This window comes from Panthera pardus, unplaced genomic scaffold, assembly GCF_024362965.1.
Source record: "Panthera pardus isolate Hobbes unplaced genomic scaffold, ASM2436296v1 HiC_scaffold_17, whole genome shotgun sequence".
Classification (NCBI taxonomy): Eukaryota; Metazoa; Chordata; class Mammalia; order Carnivora; family Felidae; genus Panthera; species Panthera pardus.
This window is the reverse complement of record NW_026526732.1, coordinates 70,690,869-70,715,193: the sequence shown is the minus strand read 5'-3', so window position 1 is coordinate 70,715,193 and position 24,325 is coordinate 70,690,869. Positions and strand designations below refer to the sequence as shown.

Sequence of the window (24,325 nt, the reverse complement as noted above, 5' to 3'; positions counted from 1 at the left end):
GCCCTGGATTTTCTTTTCTATAAAAACCTTCAATTCCAGTTTCTGATATCTTAGCAGCTGAAACCTTTGTTATTTTGTCCTGTCCTCCATCACCTTTGTCCTCTCTCCATCACCTAGAGAGTTCGTTTCTAAGCAGGTTTGGAAAGTCAGGGTAGGAACAATGGGACTGATTTATACATATTGTACTTTAACTTTGATGACTTTATTGGTTATTCGTTTCCCTTAAGCCAAATACCTACATATGCATGTATATGTATACAATATATAATGCATGCATGTGCATGCACACACACATAATCCTGATTATCCCGATTATTTCTTCCTCCATCCTTAAGAAGAAGTGGGAAAATTTCAGACAGAGGTTCCTGAGCTTTTTGGAACTGTGGGTCTTTACACACTGCTCTTCAGGAATTATAAGCCCTGGTCAGACCCAAGGGCAGGGTCTGAAGGTAGTACAAGAGGTCCGAAGAAAACACGGCTACTGGGCCCCATGAGAATTTGCTAATTGTTCTCCAAGTCCAGCTTTCAAGAAGCATAGAATAAAAAGCAAAATCCCCCCAAAGTAGGGCTCTAATGGACTAATCTAGTAAGTTCAGTCCTGCATATTCCTCATAGAACTGCAGGACTCACTAAATTGATCTGTGATTTATGGGTATTACAGTGATTTGGTGATGAGGGGTAAATGAGACTTCATTTGGAGTATGTAAAATAGGCATTATAATAATTTGAGGCTCCATTGCAGGAGAATTATTTGCTATTAATTTTCTTCTACAGCTTTTCCTTTTTTCTACTAGGCTTCAATCAGTGGCTATAACATAATCAAGTCCATATTCTCTGGTTTGTGCCCCAATGTCCGCCTCTACTGATGAAGACCTGTTCTGTGTCACAGCTATGCATGGAGGGCCATAAGCCTGTGCATTATGGTGCACTGTGCTTGGACTCATTCATGAACACACAATTCAGGTGAACTGGAGCAGCCCCACTATAGGAGCACAGGTGGGTACACGTTCCCTCCATCACAGTGAAACAGCTTTCCTGCATTTGTCAATGACATTTGGTAGAGATTATAGTCGTTTATGGCAAACTTCCCTGGCAGTTTCTGACAAATGTGTCCTTGCCCTGAGGGGAAACCCACCCCTAAGAGTGAAGTATACGTTCTGCAGATCCCTTATCCTTGCCCAAAGGGTGCCAGGGAAAGTGACGGGGCTGAGGAAGGTATGAGGGACACAGCCATCTATTCTTACTCCACCCTCACAAACTGTAACAGCTCCTTTAGTTATTCTGCACAGCATTCTTGGAAGGCAAGTGAGCTCTGAAATTCAGTTAAAAAATCATTAATTAACTGGGGCACCTAAAATCATTAATTAGCTAGGTGTCCGACTTGAGCTCGGGTCATGCTGTCAAGGTTCATGAGTTCAAGCCCTGCATCGGGCTCTGTGCTGAGAGTGCAGAGCCTGCTTCAGATTCTCTGCCTCCCTCCCTCTCTCTGCCCCCCTCCTGCTCGTGACAGTGAGGAGCCTGCTTGAGATTCTCCTCTCTGCCCCCCCGCCCCGACACACTCTCTCTGTCTGTCCCTTCCCTGCTCACACTTTCTCTCTCTCAAAATAAATACATTTAAAAAATCATTAATTAATTGTTACTGGGGTGAAATATATATAGCATTTACCATTTTAAAGAGTATAATTCAGTAGCATTAAGTTCATTCACATTGTTGTACTATCATTGCCACTATCCATCTCCAGAACTTTTTCATTTTCCCAAAGTGAAACTACCCATTTAATGCTAACTCCCTGTTCCCCTCTATTCTCAAACCCTGACATCCATCATTCTATCTTCTGGCTCTAAGTTTGACAACTCTAGGTACCTCATATAAGTGGGATCATTCGATACTCATCCTTTTGTGTCTGGCTTATCTCACTTAGTATCTTTAAAGTTCATCTCTGTTGTAGCATGTGTCAGAATTTCATATCTTTTTAGGACTGAATGATAGTCCATTGTGTGTATATAGCACATTTTCCTTATCCATTCATTTGCTGGTGGACATTTGGGTTGCTTCCACTTTTTGGCTATTGTGAATAATGCTGTAGGAACATGAATGCATAAACATCTGTCCAAGTCTCTGTTTTCAGTTTATTTATTTATATTAAGAGAAAGAGAAAGAGACAAAGAGAGAGAGAATGAGAGAGAGAGAGAGAGAGATAATGAGTGGGGAAGAGGCAGAGAGATAATTCCCATGAACCATGGGCCACGGGATCCCATGGTTGATCCCATGAACCATGAGATCATGACTGGAGCCGAGATCAAGGGTCAGACACTGAACCGACTGAGCCACTCAGGTGCCCCTGTCCAAGTCTGCTTTCAGCTCTTTTAGGTATATATCCAAAGGTGGAATTGCTGGATCATATGGTAATTCCATGTTCAATTTTTTTTTAGGAACTGTCGTACTGTTTGGTATTTAGGTTTTTTAAATTAACAAATAAATTAGTTTTTAATGCAGATTTAGGTTTACAGCAAAACTGAGTGGAAAGGAGAGAGGGTTCCCATACTCCTTGTCCCCACACATGCACGGCACTTTTACAGAGACGCTCTAGACAACTCGGTGACCCGAGGGCTTCACCCCAGGCTGCAGGGAGTGATTTAGGCAGGCTGTGCCAGATCTGGCAGGAGCTTCAAGCACTGAGTCACCTGAGGCGAGTCACCTGAGGTGTTGGAGCAGCCTTCTTCCCTCCCCAGGCCATGAAACTGACTGACATCAAAGGTGATTGTACAGGAAAACCTGATGTGTAAACATGGACACTCACAGATGCCAAAGGAGGAAGGGGATTAAGGAGCATTTGATCCAACCTACTTCTTCCATATCATGGTGGAGATGCTTCGTAAACTGAAAAGCTTGCTTCCAAGGGTGCTGTGCAGAATAACTAATCAGTGCGTGACAGAGATGTTACAGTTTGTGAGGGTGGAGTCAGAAGACATAATTATATCACTTACAACTCTATCAGCCCTCTTACCATCCGTGTTACCCTTTGGGCAGCCCCGAGAAGGCAGCTCTAGATTAAGTCCTTACAGAAGTCTTTCATCATCTATCACCTTTTTGCCTTATTTTTCTGATTCTGTGGTTTTTAGTTTAAATACATGCACTTACATGTGCCTCCAGGATCTCTGGCTCTGCTAATGGTTAGGCAATAGATAAGCTCCTTCATTCTGTCTGCTTTAGAACCGCTTTATGAACAGTGATTATTCTCAATTTTTGAGAGTTCTAATAAAAGAACTGTATGTTCTAAGTGCTCCTCTGAATGAACATTTACCATATCCAAGTAAAATGTTATAAATCACAATGCTTATCCACAGATTTAAAATGCCCAGAAATTTCTCATACATTTCCTGGACAGCATCACTCACACTATTTTTATCCTCACACCGACTCAATGAAACAAAAGAAAAAATGTTTAAAATTCTTACAATGAAAGCTAGAAATATACAAGTGCATATATATTCATAGGCACATATGTACATTTGCATGTATGCTCACATATATCCAAATGTGCATTTGTTGAGCCAAAATCTTCCACTTTTTTCTATTAACATGGAATAAATTGTTCTTGTCCTCAGTGGAGAGGTGATTGGCATGTTCCAAAGCCAATGCTGATCCTCAAAATGCTCAAAATGCTGATCCTCAAAATATGTCAGTCCTGAGAACTTAGAACCCCACAAGAACCTGAACTTGATGACCTGGACTACTTATTACAGATGTGTCTCCCTTCCCACATGTGCTTTGTAAATTGAGTCCCATGTAAGTGTATGAGAAGAAAGATAATAGTATGATGATTCACTTTGAAAAGCAGCAATACATTTGTCAATCTGGGGGAAAAAAGACTTCCCTTTTGAGTGTATCTAAAACGTGATAAGCATACCTGCAAAAAGACTGTAGCTGTCATTTTAGCCTAAAAACAGCACAGTTGAGACCCTTGTTGCACTCCAAGGACAAAGAATGACCAGTATTATTGACTCTAAAGCTGGTACAGAATAACAGCATTTACTTGGCTGGACTTTCAAACGTGATGGTCCTAAGAAGACCTTCTCTCTCTCTTTTTAAAAAAAAAATGTTTAATGTTTATTTATTTGTGGGCGGGGGGGGAGGGCAGAGAGAGACACACACACAAAATCTGAAGCAGCTCCAGGCTCCAAGCTCTCCACACACAGAGCCCAATGTGGGGCTTGAACGTACGAACCATAAGATCATGACCTGAACTGAAGTCAGATGCTTAACTGATTGAGACACCCAGGCACCCACAATCTCTTTTCTTGAGACATGAGTCAATATGTTAAGTAAAGCACTAAATATCTTAATTTAGTGACATTTAAGAGTGAATATTTAATATATTTTTCTCCCTTTATTGTTCATCCTTTCAGTTACACGTGAATTAAAGCAGTGATTCTCAAAGCGGAGTCCCTGGACCACTCGCTTCAGCATCACCTGGAAACTTGTTTGAACAGCAACTTCCCAGCCTACCCCAAATCTACTGAATCAGAAATTCTGGGCATGAGGCCCAGGAAGTTGTACCTTAACAAGCCCTCCAGGTGATTCTGGTGCAAGTTAAAGACCCAGTGCATTAAGGAGGCACCAATATGAAGATTCTAATCCCTGCTCCCTTCCTCAGTTATTTTCGAGATACTTTGTTAAAAGAAAAGTAACCCATGTGGGTTTAGGCTACTTGTTATTATCATCTAAGAAAATTCTTACCATTGTTTGGTTCCAGGAAAGAAACCTCAGTCACAACTTACATGTAATTTTTCCAGGCTCTGTGCTGGCTTCGAGTCTTAGGATGCAGGGAACTGGGCGAAGGGAGAGATGAGAAGGCTACAGCAATCCATTCAGACATGGACCCCAAAGCTTTGCAGGGCAACCTTGTGACAGGTCAGTGAGTGTCCACCTGAATGGGGAGGGGGGAAGAGCTGTCCATTAGCAGAGTAAACCTTGCAGGTTAACATTTCTCCCTCCCCTCCTGCTATCCTGCCACACCGTGTCCCTCACTTTTATGACAGAATCTGACTTGCTATGCCTCTGGCTGTTTGCCTTTTGACTACTCCACATAAACAGAACATGATAAAATGGTCCATAGTAATGATACTTGAGCTCAACCCACGGGGAAGCCCTGTTCGGTGAATATTTCCTGTAGGTAAGCATCCCTCACTGGGAGCTCTTTGAACCCAAAAGCAGTTATGAGACCCATGTCCAATCTCATGAATGTTTCCTTTCAACAAATGAGAACACCTTGGTTTAAAAGACACATGCAGCTGCAATAACAGGAAGATACAGGAACAAAGGATACATTCGGGAATTCTGAGATGAGATGATTCTCTGATGCCTTAAATATGTTTATTCACATAATATTTAAAATTTATATTTATTAAAAAAATTTTTTTAGAGAGAGAGCATAAGCGAGGAAGAGGGACAGAGGGAGAGGGGAGAGAGAGAGAATTTTAAGCAGGTTCCATGCTCAGCATGGAGCCTGATGTGGGGCTTGATCCCATGACTCTGGGATCATGACCTGAGCCAAAATCAAGAGTCAGACGCTTAACTGACTGAGCCACCCAGGTGCCCCTAAATATGATTATTTTTAAAACATTTTTCTAATGCTAAATTGATACCAGCTGATTGCAGAACATTAGAAAAGCATAAAGAAAAAATACCAAAAAACAGACTTTTAACTACTATGAATAAAGGAGAGGGAAGGTAGGTGGGAGGGGGGTAGGGAAATAGGTGATGGGGATCAAGGAGTGCACTTGCCGTGATGAGCAACCAGTGATATATGAAGTGTTGAATCACTATATTGTACACCTGAAACTAAGATAACTATATGTCAACTAACTGGAATTAAAATAAAATAAAATAAAGGGAAAAAAAAGGATCAACTGTAGCCCTGGACCTGATAAATCACTAATGATATTTTGTTGTATAATTCCATAACCCTTAACTGAAACTCCTGAGCTTCAGAATATGTTCCCGAATTCAGAATTGTTCGTTTCTAAAAACTATTTTGATGCAACTATGATTTATCACATACTATTCCATCAGGGTCTGGAGCAGCACCCCATAATCTGACATATTTTGTAATATTTTTGTAGCAAAACCAATGCATATTCCTATTAAGGTGGATAAAACAGAATCTCACATTGGTTCAGGCCAGGTTTTTCTACCAAAGAAGTTACAAAAAACCCTTTTGATTTTTGAATGCTTTTGGATTCAGAATTGGGGATAAAAGCTTGCAGACCAGTATTCTTTTCAGATACACAAAAAACTCAAGAGTTTTGTTTCTACTTTTCATTCAGTGTTACACAAATGTGAGCGTTTCCCCAAGTAATTAAAAACACTTCAAAAACATGCTTTTCAATGTCTATGTAATATTATATCCCACTTAGAAAAGGTTTTTTTTTTTTTAATGATTTCATTTTTGGAATTACATTTTTCGTTGTTGTTAATGCAAATAACACTTCGAGGGACATATTTGAGTATCAGATCGTCTGAATTTCTGAATACTTTCTTAGGTGGATCTGAGAACAAGAATTATTGGGTCAACTGGTGTAAACTTTAAGGGTCTTGATGATTTTCCAGAAAAGCCATACCAATTTACACTCCTAACACAGCATGAGTGCCTGGTTAATTTGTTTAATTACCCACATTATCATAGGCAAGGAAAAAATACACTTGCATATCATACATCTTAACAAAGCTCTAATCAATGATAATCATACTTAGGAGATTATATTTTTGTTTTTCTTACACAGAAGACAGTGAATAGCTCATAGTCTCTCACATAACAAAAGAGAAATGGGATTAATGTGAGTTTACCATCAACTGGAACCTCATTAGACCAGACTGAGTCAGATCTGGGCAACGGAGGAGCTGTCACTTGTCCATGGGGTCCTAAGTTTGAAAGTGGTATGGAAATAATTCACACATTATCATGAGAAGACAATCATTTGCTAATTATTTGTGGGCTGGTAAATTCTGCTTCCAGGCTACTGAGGACTGGTGTTTCCCTTCCTTTTGGCGTTTTTGTATTTCTTGGACATTTTGCTGCTACTCAGCATGGCTATCACAGAACAAGAAGAGATGTGAAGACAAAGTGAAATCAGACAAGCTAATAATAATGGCTAACCCTTGTGAGTGCTTAAGATGTGTCAACTCTGGTGCTGGGCACCTTGTGTGCATTACCTCGTTCAGTGTGCACTGGTATTAAAACTGGTAGCTGCAGAATTTGAAAGTATGTGCTCACTCATCAATCACTGTTCCACTCTAATAAGTTTGGAGCAGTTAGAAGTTTGGGATTTCAAAGAGCTATTCAAGCCTAGTGTCTTATTACCACGGCTCCAAGTCTGGTTATAAACCACAGACTTTGCCTTTACCCTTTTTCGTTGTTGTTAGCACCCTCTCTAGCATCTACACAAAGCAGAGGAAATGACACAGATAAAATCCAAGAAAACTCTAGATAATAATAAATGCTTTGAAGGTCCTATACTTACAGGAGGGAGGCCGTATCTCTTAGAGTACCACAGAGAGTTGGGAGTCTGTTGTATAACACAAAACAGTGTATACACAGAAAAGACATGAGGATACACACAGGATATATACTCCAAAAAACAAACACACAGATACATTCTTCCCAAATGTGACTTCCCAAATGTGGTATATAAATTGGTAATGATAAAGTCAGGGCTCACAACCCCAAGTTCCTTTTCATTTATAGTTTTGTCTAATAATTTTTCTTTCTCTTTTCCTTTTATCCTTACAGGACAATTGGTGTAGAGAATACCACAATTTTCATATGCTAGTAAAAAAAAAATGAAGTGATACTTCTTTGTTATATGGAATGAAACAACACCACTCTTTTCCTTGTCTATAAAGTCAATTTCTGTATAGTAGAATATAGTATATACTGTAAAATGGCTAGGGTTCAGAGAGAGGGAGAGAGAGAGAGAGAGAGAGAGAGAGAGAGAGAGAGAAAGAAAGAAAGAGAAAGAAAGAAAGAAAGAAAGAAAGAAAGAAAGAAAGAAAGAAAGAGAAAGAAAGAGAGAGAAAGAAAGAAAGGCAAAAGATTCCATTTTATTTTGGGAGTGAGTTGAATTGATCTTCCCAATAATCTTATCTAAAAGTAAGGGATGTTTCTTAAAAATTATCAAAAAATCAAAAGACAAAAGATGTATCAAGAAGTGAATGATTTCCTTCACTGTGGCTTCTCTTTATAATTTAAATAACATTCTCCTGACAATTAGGTGTCAAGTAAGTAGAGTGGCTCCAAAATGATTTTTCTTTGCCAGTCATATATGTGGCTAATTTTCTAAGTATGCCAGGACTATAAGGTGTGAAAAATAAAGCAGTAAGAGGAAATGACCCCTCAAAGAACATACTTTGTTTTTTCCAAAATGCCTAATTGCTTGGGGGAAAATACAAAAAATAAAATAAGCTACCACTAATAACAGAAATGATTACCAGAAGCTCTTTATATACTCAAACTGCACAACCAGCATTTCTGAAGCTAATTACAAATTTGGATTCTCTCATTTTAAAAATATACTTCGAAGCAGCCCACTTCTGTTTTAATGCTGAACCAAAGTCTGTGCAATTGGCGTGTTATCAAAGTAAAAAAAAAATGCGTTGCTTGAACAAAGTTATCACTTTCAATGTCACTAAATCTTGAACTGCAAAATACCACAAACTAAAAACTAGTAATACCATGTGGTTATGTTATCTTACATTTACAAGAGTGTATAGTTTCCCAAGCCCTACGGGACTGAGACCTCTGGGATCACAGCAGCTTTGTTACCTTGGGGAGGCCATTCACTGCCTCTGAGCCTAACATCTTTCACGGGTTCTTGTGAGAATTAAATAGATTAAATGAGAAGGTATACAAAAGGGTTTTTGCAAACTATAGGACACAATATCATTATTCTTTTTATTGGCAACTCTGTGAGGCATAAAGATATCCACCCCCATTTCATGGTTAAGGAAACTGACAGGTGGAAGATAAGGCAAAAAATAAAAAAGTACCAAGTTAGGAGACTCTCAGGTTTTATCTACAAATTGGCCACAAAATACCTGGGTGACTCCATGACTTGCTTCTTTAGTAACAATGAATGCATAGGATGAGATGATTTTAAGGTCTTCTTGAGGCCAATGGTTCTGTGATCTGGGACTTGGCCATGGTGGTGAAAGACAGCCCTAATAATTCTTTGGAAGCAAGTCTCTCCTGGAGGCCAAGTGCAGTGCCCACCAATCTGAGGCCTCTGGAGCTGGGGTGGGGGTTCTTGAGGAGTCTCCCACTCGCAGGGATGGGACTGACATCAGCAAACTCGTTTCGCTAGATTAAGGGATGGTTGGGGGATCCTAGGTGAATGGCCAGGGCCTCTTGGGAGGTACTGGAGGAGCTTGAAACAGCAGCTCTGATTGATTGACTGATTGATTGATTGATTGATTTGGGGGTGGGGACGGCTTCTAAATAAATTTTTATTTTTATTTACTTATTTTTTCCATTTCTAAAAATAGGCTTTATTTCTCTATTATGAACAGTTTTTTTTTAAACTGTAGAACAGTACCTATTTTTATTATTATTGAAAAGGGCATCTTGCCAGCCCTCCTCTAGCCTCCATTCCTTCTTACAAACTCCAATTACAGATTTCTCTCTTCTTATGATTTTCACAGTATTCCATATCCCGACCAAGGCACTGAACACATTGCATTGTTATTAGTTATTTATATGTTAAGTTTTATTACCTTTTGCCATCTGAGCTCTCCCCATGAGACCATGTGCTCCAGGAGGCCAGGACTGTGCCTCTTCGTCTAGAATAGCCCAGGGACTAGCATACAGTAGGTATTCAATACATGCTTGCCAGCAGCTGTTTATTAACCAGTACAGATATTTCACACACTAACAAGTAGTGTAGACAAATAGGTATATACCACCTGAATGGTCAGTCTTGCTAACAGCCCCACTGTTGTTTGGCTTTCAGTTTCAAAGAGATAGCCACCTCTGGATTCCTACAGTGTTGGGGGGAGGGGGAGAGATGCGAAACGGCTATTTTTTTGTATTATGAGTGCACATCATGGTCACGTGGGAATTTCACTTTAAAAAGATTGGAGCCACTAACTTAGGCTTCTACTAATAATATTCTAGAAGCACTAATACAACTTTCTGTTATGTTCAATATCTGTGCTGTCCAATATGGCAGCCACCAGCCACATATTAATACTCAGTAAATGCACATGGTACAACTGGATTTTAATCCATGAGGAACTGGATTTTAATTTTAATGCATTTAAATTAAATTTAAATAGCCACATGCTATTAGTGGTCACTTTATTGGACAGTGCAGCTTTAGGCTGCCTTACATACTAGTTTTTTGGATACACTTCAGACCCCAGAAGCCCACAGGACGACACCCATTCAAGAAGTTTTTACTGACCTCCTGCTGGGTGCTGGGCACCAGTTAAGTGTTTTAAAACAATGGTGAATGAGAGCCATGGACACTTCCTGCCCTTGTGGCATCTCTTAGCTAGACTGATTTCTGAAGACCTCACAAAACCTTGAAGTGGTTCACAGGACTGTGCTTAGGAAAAGGTGGGTGAGTAGATATGGTAATGCTACACTAAGCACGAAAGCACGGCTTTTTCATTTCTTCATATTTACTGTTAGAGAAGCTGGGGAAAGTTTAAAAAGAGATATCTGAATGATTACTGTTCATTCACTTACAAGTAAAGTCACATATCCCAGATATGGGAAATTTTCTGTATGTAATTCCCTCTTGCACAAACATAAATCCACTTAAAAGCAAAAGTCAGTGGGACCTGCATTCTTAAGCCTAAGAAAAAGTAAATGGTATTTAATTACAGCAACAGTCATAAAAGCACAAGTGGATCTCGAGCTGCAAGCAGTGGGCAAAGGCACGCTGATACCAATTAGCAGTGAAATGATCAGGGTTTCTAGAAGGTACCTCTTGTATAAGTAAGGCTGATTGCATCTTTGTCTCTACAATTCAACTCTCAGCTAAGATTTTCCTAGTGGTTTTAATGGGATGTAATGAACAAAACCCTATTTGCTTTTCCCTAGGAAATTACAGGTGGAGGTATTTTTATCTACATATCTATTTTATCACAAATCTAATACCAACAACATAATTTCTAAGAAACATAAAAGTCGTTTGGTTTCATGCTTTTCCAATTTCCAATACTGCCTCCCCTGTCCTCCTGTTGTCAATTCTTTGCTAACCACCTCTTCTTGCCTTACGGAAATTTTGAATGATACAGAGAAAAAAAAAACAAACAAAACATTTAGAATTGGTTTATGTTCTTGTTTGAACCTGAATCCAGGTTTGCTTAAGTTAAAAGGACAAAGGCATCATACCCTCGGATACAGTGTTTTTAAATTGATTCTCTCCACAGTATTATCACTTGCTGAGCTGAGTGATAGATATTCAGCCGAGCTAAATATTCACTGAGCTAAATAACTCGGTTTTGCTCAGTATCCCAGTGTTGCCTTGATGATACCATCGAGGCAATCTGACCTCCTAACTTTAAAATGCCACTCTGGTGCCCTGCCCAAAGTTGGACTACTGATTTGAGGGGCTAATAAATGACTCTTACACATCCACACACAGACAATGCACACTCCCATCACTTTTTCTCTCTGGATTGAGTACAAAGATAAATTACAGTGGTCAGAAAACAAAACAAGAGTTCAAAACTTAGTTCCAAAGCACAAATTTCATTTAGAGACTATCAGCGGCTAGAAAAGGTCAAATCGCAAATGTTCCACTGGTCCTATGCTGTACACAATACTAGTAAAAATTTGGTGACAGCATTAGCGTTAAACATGTAAACTGAGAGTGGTTCTGGCATCCTTATTCATACTCAGAAACACTAAGTGGAGTAGTCACACACCATTTTATGGCCAGAGGGGCTTAAAAAGAAAGGGGTTAATTTTTGGAAACTACAGAGATGAATTTTTAAAAAATCTACATTTCAAGCAATTTAAATAGTCACTTGTATAAAGCAGAAGACCTTTGAATCATAGATCTTGTGGCTTTTGTGTTTTGCTCTACTGGCATGGGAAGGTGATGCAAGGAAATGTGCTTTTTTTTCTTTTTTTTTCTTGTTACAACCCAGAAAGACGCAGCCATTTCAGACAGGATGGAGAAAATTAAGATGAAAATGTCTCTGAAAGTTTCCACTTACACATTTCAGATGCTGGGACCAAGTTATTCTAGTTGGAGAATTATAACTAGAAAGTTCACTTCTTTGATATTCAAGATGAGTTTAAGTTCCCAAAATACAGTGGACTGTCCAAATTTTCACCTCTAGTATAGGTGGATGGTGCTATTTCAGAACTATTTGCCATTGACAATTCAGAAAAGAAAAAGCCAGAAAGAAACAGTGTCGAAAATACACAACCTGAAATAATTTTGGGGTTTCTGTGGACTTTATATCATAAAAAAGTACTGGCATCTATTTATTATTATTATTATTATTATTATAATGTATAATAATAATAATAATAATAATAATAATAATAATAATATGGGCTCCTGGATGGCTCAGTGGGTTAGGTGTCTGACTTCTACTCAGGTCATGATCTTGTGGTTCATGGGTTCCAGCCCTGCTTCAGTCTCTGTGCTGACAGCTCAGAGCCTGGAGACTGCTTTGGATTCTGTGTCTCCCTCTCTCTCTGCCCCTCCCGCACTCACATTCTCCCCCCCCCCCCAAGAATAAATAAACATTAAAATAATAATAATAATAATAATAATAATAATAATAATAATAATAAAGTTCCATTTGCTGAGAACTTCTGTGTGCTGGGAACTACACTAGGAATTTTGCAGGTATTACTAACTCATCTGTTGGACGAAAGGACCATGGCTCAGACAGGATAAATGTCTTGGCTAAGGTCACACTACTGGAGGGGATGACATGCAATGTGAATCTGTGTCCACCTGACTCTAAAGGCTCCTCCCTTCCTCTACAACACCATCATCCACTATAATTTGGGGAGATTATATCCTTCTTCCTAAAGGAAACATTATCAATTTCCCACATGCTACCAGTAAAATGTCAAAGTAACCTGATAAAGCTGTGGGTCCTACCGTAATCTGATTATTTGTATAAAAAGAATTAATTAACTTGTTAGTTACATTTCACACATTAGAATTAAATTAGAATTAATTAGAATTAAATAATTTTTTTTTCTACTGCAGTTTCTTTAAATAAAAGTACTACCAGGTAGCTTATTAAAAAATGACCCAGATCATTCTCTAAAGCTGAGTTAAATCATTGGATACCTGTTCTCAGTCATGGGACATGGCGGTGAAAACACTGTATGAGGAATCTCACTCTGGGTCTCAGTCTCAGAAGAGCATGACTATCCCTGGCAATACCCAAGCCGAGAAGGCCTGAAGCAGGCTACAATGTACCATTTAGGGCTCAAGTACTATATTTTCCCTCCTTATGTTAAAGATCACCCATGCAATCACACAGTCAATGATTAAGTTCATCTGCAAGAATGCAGATGGGTATGCATGTTGAGCCTGCTTCTCAACTTAGTGAAGGGCAGTTTCCTGAGAACTTGGATGGGCATCAATAGTGCCTCAACTTCTCCCAGGTTTGATACTGGGACCAGGTTTGATCTGGGCTATCTGTCTCCTTTCCCTTGTCTGAGAACTTTGGCTCTGCTTGTGCTTCTTCTATCAGCCAGAAAAGCCTACAGAGTCCTACCCCTTTTGGGAGCTGTAAATGCCTGCTGGCCTCATCTGTCAAGGGCAGGTGCCCCCTGACTCCCAAGCTGCACAGGTGTCGGTGCCAGGAAGGTCTCACACAAGGCAAGGTGCTGGTGGGCTGTCCCCAAGTGAGGCTGGTGAGGTCCACACAGAGCTCACTGTGGATGTGAGGGTCACAACAAGTTTGGCCATCGGCCTTGAAGACAGGCGAGGCATATGTTGTTCAAGAGGGGTGTCATTAACCATTCTAGGAAAAGGCAATACCATTGAGCCAGTTGTTCCAGCTAAAAACCTAGGAGTTACCTTTGATTTTCCTCTCTTCCTCTCACTTCTTAACATCTAATCCATCAGCAAGTGCTGTGGATTCTACCTTCAACTTCTATCTCTAATCTGTCCACCCCCCTCCATCTCTACTGCCAACACCGTCATTTCTTACCTGGCCCACTCCTACTGTGATGGTAAGTGGCTTCTCTGTTTTCAATTCCCTCTTGGCACTGAAAGTCCGCAGGATCACCCCAGATTGGGTGATGTGTTAGGAGGACTCCCAAGACTCAGCATACAGCCGTACCTATGCTTTGATTTATTATAGCCAGATCTCACCTGCTTCTAGCTTGAACCATGACTGGAGACTCTGGCCACAAACCTGCCCTTACCCTCCCCTCCAGCTGCCATCCCATACCCTCATAAGCCTCTTCCTCGGCCACACAGGCTCTGCTACCTGCTGCCTTTTCCTCACATGACAAACTTAGCTTCTCTCTCTGGATCTATAGTCTCTATGTTCCTGCCACCACCTGCTTTATATAAAAATCATTGTGCTTAATCTCGCTGTGGTCATATACCCTTCAGTGAATCTGGGGCCGTGGCTCAGAATCCCATGGCACCCATAACCACATGGCACCATTGGAGCCAACTCTGATCTTGTTGTGGTGGAGGCACTGCACCCAGCCTGACACCCACTGCCAGGCCCCTCATCCCAGCCCTCTGTCTTGGGCCACCTCAATCTTTTCTTCTTCTCATTCCCCTTTCTAAGCTTATGGATGATTCTCTGCAGGCTGAGGAAAAGATAAAATAGTGAGCAGAGGCCAGCGAAAGTCAGATGCTGCAGAAGCTGCTATGCCTATACCCAGGGGACTGCAGTTATCTGTACAGACTGGATGCTGTTCTGCAGACCTATTTTTGTTTCTGTTTTTTCATAAAGCATGGATCAGCAGGGCTGAAAGGACCTTGGAGACCAGTGAGTTCAACCTCCTCCTTTTACTGATGAGGACACTGTGGTGTGAGGAGAGGCTGGGAAGGAGAAAGCAGCATTTAATGAGGACTTACCATCTGCTTTGGATACATGTCCCAGGTCCCACAGCCAGTGAGTGAGTGTCACAGTTGGGACCACACAGTGCTTCAGTGAGCATTTTCACCCCACATAAGCTTTCACTGATTACTTACATGCTCATATCACACAGAGGAAAGAGGTTAATATTTATCACATAAAGATACTTGGAATTCCCATCTCAAAGGTGAATGGCTTTTCCCTCTGTATCATCCAGTGCATGTTTTTATTATAGCAAAATACACAAAACATAAGAGTTATCATTTATAAAAACAGAACTACCCTACGACCTGGCAATTGTACTACTAGGTATTTATCCAAAGGATACAAAAATGCTGATTTGAAGGGGCACGTGCACCCCAATGTTTATAGCAGCACTATAAACAATAGCCAAATTATGGAAACAGCCCAAATGTCCATCAACTGACAAATGGATAAAGAAGATATGGTAGGGGGCACTTAGGGAGTTCAGTCGGTTAAGCATTCGACTCTTGGTCTCGGCTCAGGTCATGATCTCATGGTTCGTGAGTTCGAGCCCCACATCAGGTTCTATGCTGTCAGTGTGGAGCCTGCTTGGGATTCTCTCTCTCTCTCTCTCTCTCTCTCTCTCTCTCTCTCTCTCTCTCTCTCTCCCTCTCTTTCTGGCTTTCCCCCACTTGTACTCTCTCTCTCTCTCAAAATAAATAAACTTAAAAAAAAAAGATGTGGTATATAATGTATACAATGGAACACTACTCAGCGATCAAAAACGTTGAAATCTTGCCATCTCCAACAGCATGGACAGAACTAGAGTGTATTATATGCTAAGTGCAATAAGTCAGTCAGAGAAAGGCAAATATATGATTTCCCTTGTATGTGGAATTTAAGAAACAAAACAGATGAACACAGGGGAAAGGAAGGAAAAATAAGATAAAAACAGAGCAGGAAGCAAACCATAAGAGCCTCTTAAATGCAGAGAACAAACTGAGGGTTGCTGGAGGGGAGGTGGCTGGGGGGGGGAATGGGCTAAATGGGTGATGGGCATTAAGGAGGGCACTTGTTGGGATGAGCACTGGGTGTTATATGTAAGTGATGAATTTGGGTTCTACTCCTGAATCCAATATTACGCTGTATGTTAATTTATTTGAATGTAAATAAATAATTTTTTTTAAAGTTACCATTTTACCCATCTTTGTGTATAGTTCAGTGGAATGAAGTACATTAATTCTGCTGTGCAACCATCACCATTACTCACCCAATACATGAAAACAATTTTTAATGTTTATTTATTTGAGACAGAGAGAAAGTGGGGGAGGGGCAGAGAGAGAGGGAGAGAGAGAATCCAGGCAGGCTCTGCACTGTCAGATAGAGCCCTACACGGGGCTTGATCTCATGAACAATGAGATCATGACCTGAGCTGAAATCAAGAGACGGACGCTTAACCAACTGAGTCACCCAGGCGCCCCTCATCCAATACATTTTTAAGTGTATTTTTTGAATAGTAAATTCAAAATGAGATGGATGAACGCCCCAAAACAAGACTGAAGGAAAAGACAAGTAGAAAATAAGCTTTGGGGGTTATATTTCATCTAACAAAACCTTTCATATATAGTAGGCTCTCTGTGGCATATTCTCCATGATTCTCCCAGTCTTGCAATCAGAACTGTGAGAATGCTGGCCTCCAGGTGAAAAGGTAGCCTGTTGTTTCTCTAGGTTCTCTACTAGTTGTATCTGCTCACAAAAATGTTATGCAACCCAGGAAATCACAGCCTTCCATGCTTCCTCCATAAAAGGACAAGTAAAACAGTATTTCTTGGAAAGATAGGCATTTACCAATGTGCTGCATCTAGATGGAGCTGTCTCCGCCACTCCAGTCTGCTTCTAAGCAGGGTTTAAAAGTGTTGGCACAGAGCACAAAGAACGTCCCTTAGCTATTCAGCATTTAGTTCAACTCCACAATATATTTAGCAAGACTTCTTTTTTTTCTCCCCTCTTCCCTTCTTGGTTTAATGACCTCAAATGTACCAACATCCTGTCTTACCTAATCCCCTAACAAGTTCTATCAAATGCCAGGATGGAATCAGACAGCACTGCAGGCAGTGAGATCATTCACTAAGAATTCATTTTTATTCCAAAAATTAGGAGTGCCAGACCATTTAACACAATCTATCGCACAGCCAGAAAATTAGCCTGGCACTTTAAGAGAAACATCTAAACTAATTTTTTAAAACCTACTCCTGTCATAGGTCCTTTAACAAACCGATGACTTTCTCCCCATAAAAAGATGCATATATACAAAATATTTCCACAAACTGGGAAGGAGTCAAAGGAACTCCTATGAGCCTACAGACCCTAGGCAAAAATCCCCCACTGTAAACGAGCTCCAAAAAAGAATTCACTTTGTCTCCAGGCCTCTGTCTGTACTGGGTCCCTGGAGCATCCCAGAGGATTAACGTGACAATCTTTACCATTAATGTAACAATGTCTGTTTTGTATTTAATTCCTTTGCTTTTTCTCCAAAAGCATCCTTCAGCCTTTCATACCTTCAACCCTTGGGAACAATGTGACCACCACGCTAAGCAGCAGGCCATGTGGTCTGTCCAGTCAGGGACAGGGTTTCTTCATTGGCAGCAGTATGGTGCAGTAGGAGGAGAATGAGCCTGAGGTCAGACAGACCTGAGTCCAATCCCAACTTGCTGGCTGACTGACTTTGGCCACTAATTTTAAAAAAGGCTCAATTTCCCAATATAAAATAATAAGGATGATAATACCAACTTGTAAGACTTTTTTCTATTTTTAACTACGATTGAATGAGCTGATGTGTACACACACACACACACACACACACACACACATACACAGTTCCTGAGACACAGAGGTGCCTAGAAAATGGTGGTTCTCATCTCCCCTCTCTAGCTTTTCATTTATGGGATTCAGCATATATTCTGCATTTTTTAAATTAATTAATTAATTTATTTAATGTTTCTTATTTTTCAGAGAGAGAGAGAGAGAGAGAGAGACAGAGCATGGGCAGGGGAGAGGTAGAGAGAGAGAGAGGGAGACACAGAATCTGAAGTAGGTGCCAGGCTCTCAGCTATCAGCACGGAGACTGACACAGGGCTTGAACTCACGAACCGTGAGATCATGACCTGAGCTGAAGCCAAGATGCTTAACTGACTGACCACCCAGGTGGCTCCCATTCTGCATTACAGAAGCAACCCCTGCTGCTATCTATTAGGTAGCTGGGACCACATATGCTTGTAGTCTTAAATATCTTTTTAACAGGTTTATTGAAATATAATTCATGCACCACAGAGTTCACAATTTTAAAGTGTATAATTCAATGGTATGTAGTATATTTACAGAGTTGTGTAACCATCACCACTGACTAATTTCAAAGCATTTCCATCATCCCAAAAAGAAACCCCATCCCATTCACAGTTATTCATTCTTCATTTCTCCTTCCCCTCAGCCCTTGGCAACCACTTATATACTTTCTGTTTCTATGGATTTGCTCATTCTGCACATTTTACATAAATGGAACCAGATACTATGTGGCTTTTTCTATCTGGCTTCTTTCACTTGGTGTAATGTTTTCAAAGTTCATCCATGTTGTAGTGTGTTTCAATATTTCATTCCTTTTTATGGCTGAATAATAATCCATTGTATGTATATATCATATTTTGTTTATTCACTTATCAGTTGGTGGACATACAAGTTGTTTCCACTCTTGAGCTGGTATGAGCACTTAAGTACAGTTGATATGTGTGGACATATGTTTTGAATTCTCTTGGATATATACCTGTATGTGATGTCTAATTTAATGGATCAATTTGTCTAGGCAACGGTACCCAGATATTAGTCAAACGTATCTTAATGTTGCTGGGAAGGTATTTTTAAGATGATATTAATATTTAAATCATTAGAGCAAATTCTCCTCCATAAGGTGGGTAGGCTTTATCCAATCAATTGAAGGCCTTAAGAAAAAAGACTGGCCTGACCTCTCCCAAGGAAGAGGGAATTCTGACAGTTGACTGCCTTTGGACTTGCTCTACAACATCAGCTCTCTCCTAGGTCTTCAGCCTGCCAGGCTACCTCTGAACTTTGGACTTTCCAGTCTCCGCAACTGTGAGGCGATTCCTTAAAATAAATCTTTCTGTAACAGACACATGAAAAGTTGCTCAACATCACTCATCATCAGGGAGATAGAAATCAAAACCACAATGAGATACTACCTCACACCTGTCAGAAGGGCTAAAATTAACAGCTCAGGAAACAACAGATGTCGGTGAGGATGCAGAGAAAGGGGAACACTTTGCATTGTTGGTAAAATGCAAACTGGTGCAGCCACTCTGGAGAACAGTATGGAGTTTCCTCAAAAAGTTAAAAATAGAACTACTCTACAACTCAGCAATTGCACTACTAGGTAGTGCAAAGGATACAGAATGCCCACAGGATACCCAAAGGATACAAAAATGCCAATTGGAAGGGGCACACGCACCCCAGTGTTTATAGTAGGACTATCAACAATAGCCTTATGGTAAGACCCCAAATGTCCATCGACTAATGAATGGACAAAGAAGAAGAAACAATGGAATATTACTCAGTGATCAAAAGGAATGAAATCTTGCCATTTGCAACAATGTGGATGGAACTATCGGGTATTATACAAAGCATAAGTCAGTCAAAGACAAATATCATACAATTTCACTCATATGTGGAATTTAAGAAACCAAACAGATGAACACAGAGGAAAGGAAGGAAAAATAATATAAAAACAGAGAGGGAGGCAAACCATAAGAACCTCTTAAATACAGAGAATAAACTGAGGGTTGCTGGAGGGTAGGTGGCTGGGGGGAGGGGGATGGACTAAATGGTGATAGGCATTGAGGAGGGCACTTGTTGGGATGAGCAGTCGGTGTTATATGTAAGTGATGAATCACTGGGTTCTACTCCTGAAACTAATACTACACTGTATGTTAACTAACTTGAATTTAAACCAAAAAAAAAAAAAAAATATATATATATATATATATATGTATATAGTATATATATATATATGTATATATACATATATATATATATATATACACATATATATATATATATATCTCCTATTGGTTCTGCTCCTCTGGAGAACCCTGACCAATACATTAGGTCATGTGGTAACTTTATATTTAACATTTTGAGGAACTACTAAACTGCTTTTCAAAATGGCTGCACCATGTTCCAATCTCACCAGCAACTGACAATGGTTCAGCTTTCTCCACATGCTCACCAACACTTATTACTATCTTCCTGTCTTTAGCTATCCTAGTGAGGGTAAAGTGGAATCTCATTGTGGTTTTGATTTGCATTTCCCTAGTGACTATGATATTAAGCACCCTTTCATGCACTTGTCGGTTATTTGTATGTATTTGCTGGAGAAATGCTTTTAATCCTTTGCCCATTATTTAATTGGGTTGTCTTTTGACGGTTAAATTGTAAGAATTCTTTATATATTGTGATACCAATCATTGATCCAACATACAATTTGCAAATATCTTTTCCCATTTTGTGGATTACTTTTTCATTTTCTTAATTTTTTTAAAGCTTATTTATATTGAGACAGAGACAGAGAGAGAGAGAACACACGAGAAGGGAAAGGGACAGAGACAGAGGGACAGAGAGAATCCCAAGTAGGCTCTATGCTGTCAGTGTGGAGCTTGACGTGGGGCTCCATCTCATGAATCATGATTTCATGACCTGAGTGGAAATCAGGAGTTGGATACTTAACTGACTGAACCATCCAGGCACCCCTCTTAGTGGTTTCTTTTGAAACACAGCAGTTTTTAATTTTACAAAGCTCAATTCATCTATTTTTCTTTTTTTCTTTTGTGTTTTTGGTGTCACATCTAAAAACACTTTGTCTAATACAAGGTTACAAAGATTTATTCCTATTTTCTTCTGAGAGTTTTACATCTAGTTCACATTTAGTAAGAGCTCTTACATTTAGTTTTATTATCTGAGTTAAAAATTTAAAAATATTTATGTTTATTCATTTTTGAGAGAGAGAGAGAGAGAGAGAGAGAGAGAGAGCGCGCACAAGTGGGGGAGGGGCAGAATGAGAGAGAGAGACACAGAGAGAGAGAGAGACAGAGAGAGAGAGAGGATCCCAAGCAGCCTCATGTTGTCAGCGTGGAGCCCAATGCAGGACTCAATCCCACGATCATGAGATCTCGACTTGAGCAGAAACCAAGAGTCAGATGCTTAACCAACTGAGCCTCTCAGGTGCCCCTTGAATTAATTTTTGTGTATAGTGTAAGGTAGGGGTCGAATTTCATCCTTTTGCATGTGAATATCCAGTTGTCCCAGCACCTTTTATTGAAAAGACTATTCTTTCCCTATCAAATATTCCTGGCACCCTGGTTGAACAACTTTGACCACAAACATAAGGATTTATTTCTAGACTCTTAATTCTATTCCATTGTCCTATGACTACATTGTCTTGATTACTGTAACTTTGTAGGATTTTGAAATCACAGAGTGAGTTCTCAAACTTTGTTTTCAAGATTGTTTCAAGCTAATTTGGCTCCTTGCATTTCCATATGGATTTTTAAATTATCCTGTCAATTTCCACAAAAAAAGCTAGCTGGGATTTTGATAGGGATTACATTGAATATGCATGTTGATCAGTTTGGGTAGTACTGCCATTCCAAAAATATTATGTCTTCTGATCTATGAACATTGGATGTCTTTCCATTTATTTAGTTCTTAATTTCTTCCCATAGCATTCTGTAGTTTTGTGTATAAGCCTTGCACTTCTTTTGTTAAATTTATTCCTGAATATTTCATTGTTTTGGGTGCAATTGCAAATGGAATTGTTCTTAATTTCATTTTCAGTGTTTCATTATTAGTGTACAGAAATAAAATTGATTTTTGTATATTGACCTTCTATCCTGCAACCTTGTTTGTTAGTTATGTTTCTCTCTTTTTGTGGACTGGAGTCTTAAATATTTTTAAGTATTCCAAAGCACAGGTAGATCTCAGCCTATAAATTCTACCCTTAAATTGCACTGCAAAAAGAAGTCAATGCTAGTAGTCTCTCCTCCCTTGGCACTGGGTGATGTTCCTGCTTCTGGGTCATAGTCTTAGTGGCATTCCTATTCTCTGACAGACCATACAATAATTTAGGAGATAAATTCCTAGAGCTCCAGTATACACTGTGAAACATAAGCCTATTTTCCACAAAGCGTTGTTATAAAGACAAGTCAGGTTCTCAGTCTATCCCATTAGGTCTTTTTAGTGGGTATCATTAGGTAAGGATGCTACAGGGTCTAGCCTCACCATTCTCAAAGTAATAAAGTTTAAAGTTTTGTGTCAATGGGAAACCACATCCTAAAGGGGTTTCGAAGGAACCTTATAAAAGAACCTTCCTATCAGCAGAGACCTCTTATGGGTTTTCATGTAGATACTTCCTACCTACACCCTTCTACCTCAGGACAGACTCCCTATGTACATTTCTTGGAGGGACAGTGGTGGTTACTCACACAAAAACTACTAAACTTGACACAAATTAATATATATTTTTTATTCAACTATATTTGCTTCAGGTTTAAAAACTGATTTCCAGCCAACCAGCATTTAGAGACCTACTTAGCATCTTGATCCATGATTCACTGATTTAAGTATGCATTTGCCCAGAATACCCAGGCATGTGAAAGGATCAAAATATCACACTTTGATTGATTCAGAAAGTTATTTTCTACCACTATGCAGTCTGAGAATTTCTATGCAACGTCTGACTGAGTGGGGAGGTGTAAGAGAGCCAGGAGCTGCTGTGTAGAAGACCTTGTTCCTCCTCTCAGGCACCAAGATCCCAGCCCGTAAAAGCCCCAGCTCTCCAAGGCAAAACGTGTCCGTATGATGCTCCTCTGAGCATAATCTGGGTATCGGAGTCATCTTTTGAAGGGATCCTGGTATTTCGGTTTGACAAAAATCGAGAAACATTTAGAAAGAAAATCGGATTTGTGTGTAAATGAAGAATATTCCTGAAAAGAAACTCTGTTACGAAACTGAAATCTGGAGACCGCGGTGGTGCTAAGTTGAGTCATCAGTTCCCTTTACACCCTAATAATTGACGGCACTTTGATCACAATGACTGCTCTGGGTGATGCTTTTGTGTTTGCTTTTTTAAGTACTTCCTTGTGTAAACAGGTTGTCTCACTATCGTCTTGCAAACATGTTTACATTTGGGGGATCATGGGGAACATCTGTTAGAAACAGATTTCATGCTTTTCTGTCAACTTAGGGAAATCTGAATCATATTTATTGGTTAAATAAAAAAGCTCTTGGATTGTTAAATGAAGTTCTACTAAAAGGGGGCTTGATGGGATATTTTGATTGCCCTTCATATATATACTTAGAAATTTATCCTGAAAACATCCATTTGAAGTATTCAGAAACAAGAATTAATTATTCTCCATTTTCATGGATGAGGATAGGAGATATAGAGAAGTTAAGGGGCCTGGTCAATGACTGAGAAAGTGGCAAGGGAGGGACCACACACACCACAGGCTTTTTGATTTGCGATCTTCAGAGATCAAGGGTCCTGTGATATTATTTCTCCCAAAATGTTACAATCCCTCACTATTTTATTAAGAAGATGACTTTTTCTGGAGAGGACAAAAGAAGGGGTTGAGTGATGGGCACTAAAAGCAGTTTTTAAATTCAGGTCCCAAATTAGACACCTGGATGTTTGTGGAGAGATGGGGCATGCAGAATGGAACAGGAACAGAGGCTGAACATGAAGATTCAGGCAAAATTGGCAAAATGCTCTACTGAAATGTCGATGCTGCACATGCACCGGCCATGCCATGATGCTTCTCTTGGAGGACACGCCAACTCTCGCCCTTAGAGTCTAGGCTGGGCCATCCACGTGCATGCACTGAGGTCCCTGCAGTGTGGGACAGTGGGACAGAGTGGGGGAGTGGGAGGAGAAGGGGCAGGAAAGAAGGGATGGGTTGTTCACAGGCTCTCCCTACACTACAATGTTCTAGCTTGGAACTCCAGGGAGCTGAAGAATTCTAAATTCAGACCTAGCCTTCTGAAAGATCATAGTATCAAGGTAGATGGACAGAATATAGTTCATGCATCTAGTTAGCCCGATTTATCCTATTTTCATGTTTAGACATATGGTACATGCGTTTCATTTGTGCCTTTCCTTGTTCCTAGTCACACAAATGTTAGGGCCAGGTCTCCCTGGGGGCCATCAAGGTC

General features: G+C 39.9%; 1 protein-coding gene across 5 annotated transcripts in view; it reads right to left on the bottom strand.

The window, feature by feature from the left end:
- The window catches only part of BACH2 (BTB domain and CNC homolog 2), a 355,806-nt gene that overhangs the window by 146,326 nt on the left and 185,155 nt on the right, over positions 1–24,325 (bottom strand). Inside the window, exon 3 of one of the 5 annotated variants that reach the window (XM_053904654.1) lies at positions 4,783–4,931. The exons of the other annotated variants lie outside the window; for them this stretch is intronic. The gene's annotated coding sequence lies outside the window, so the exon portion shown is untranslated. The remainder of the gene's footprint in view (positions 1–4,782; positions 4,932–24,325) is intronic. 5 annotated transcript variants of the gene reach the window in all.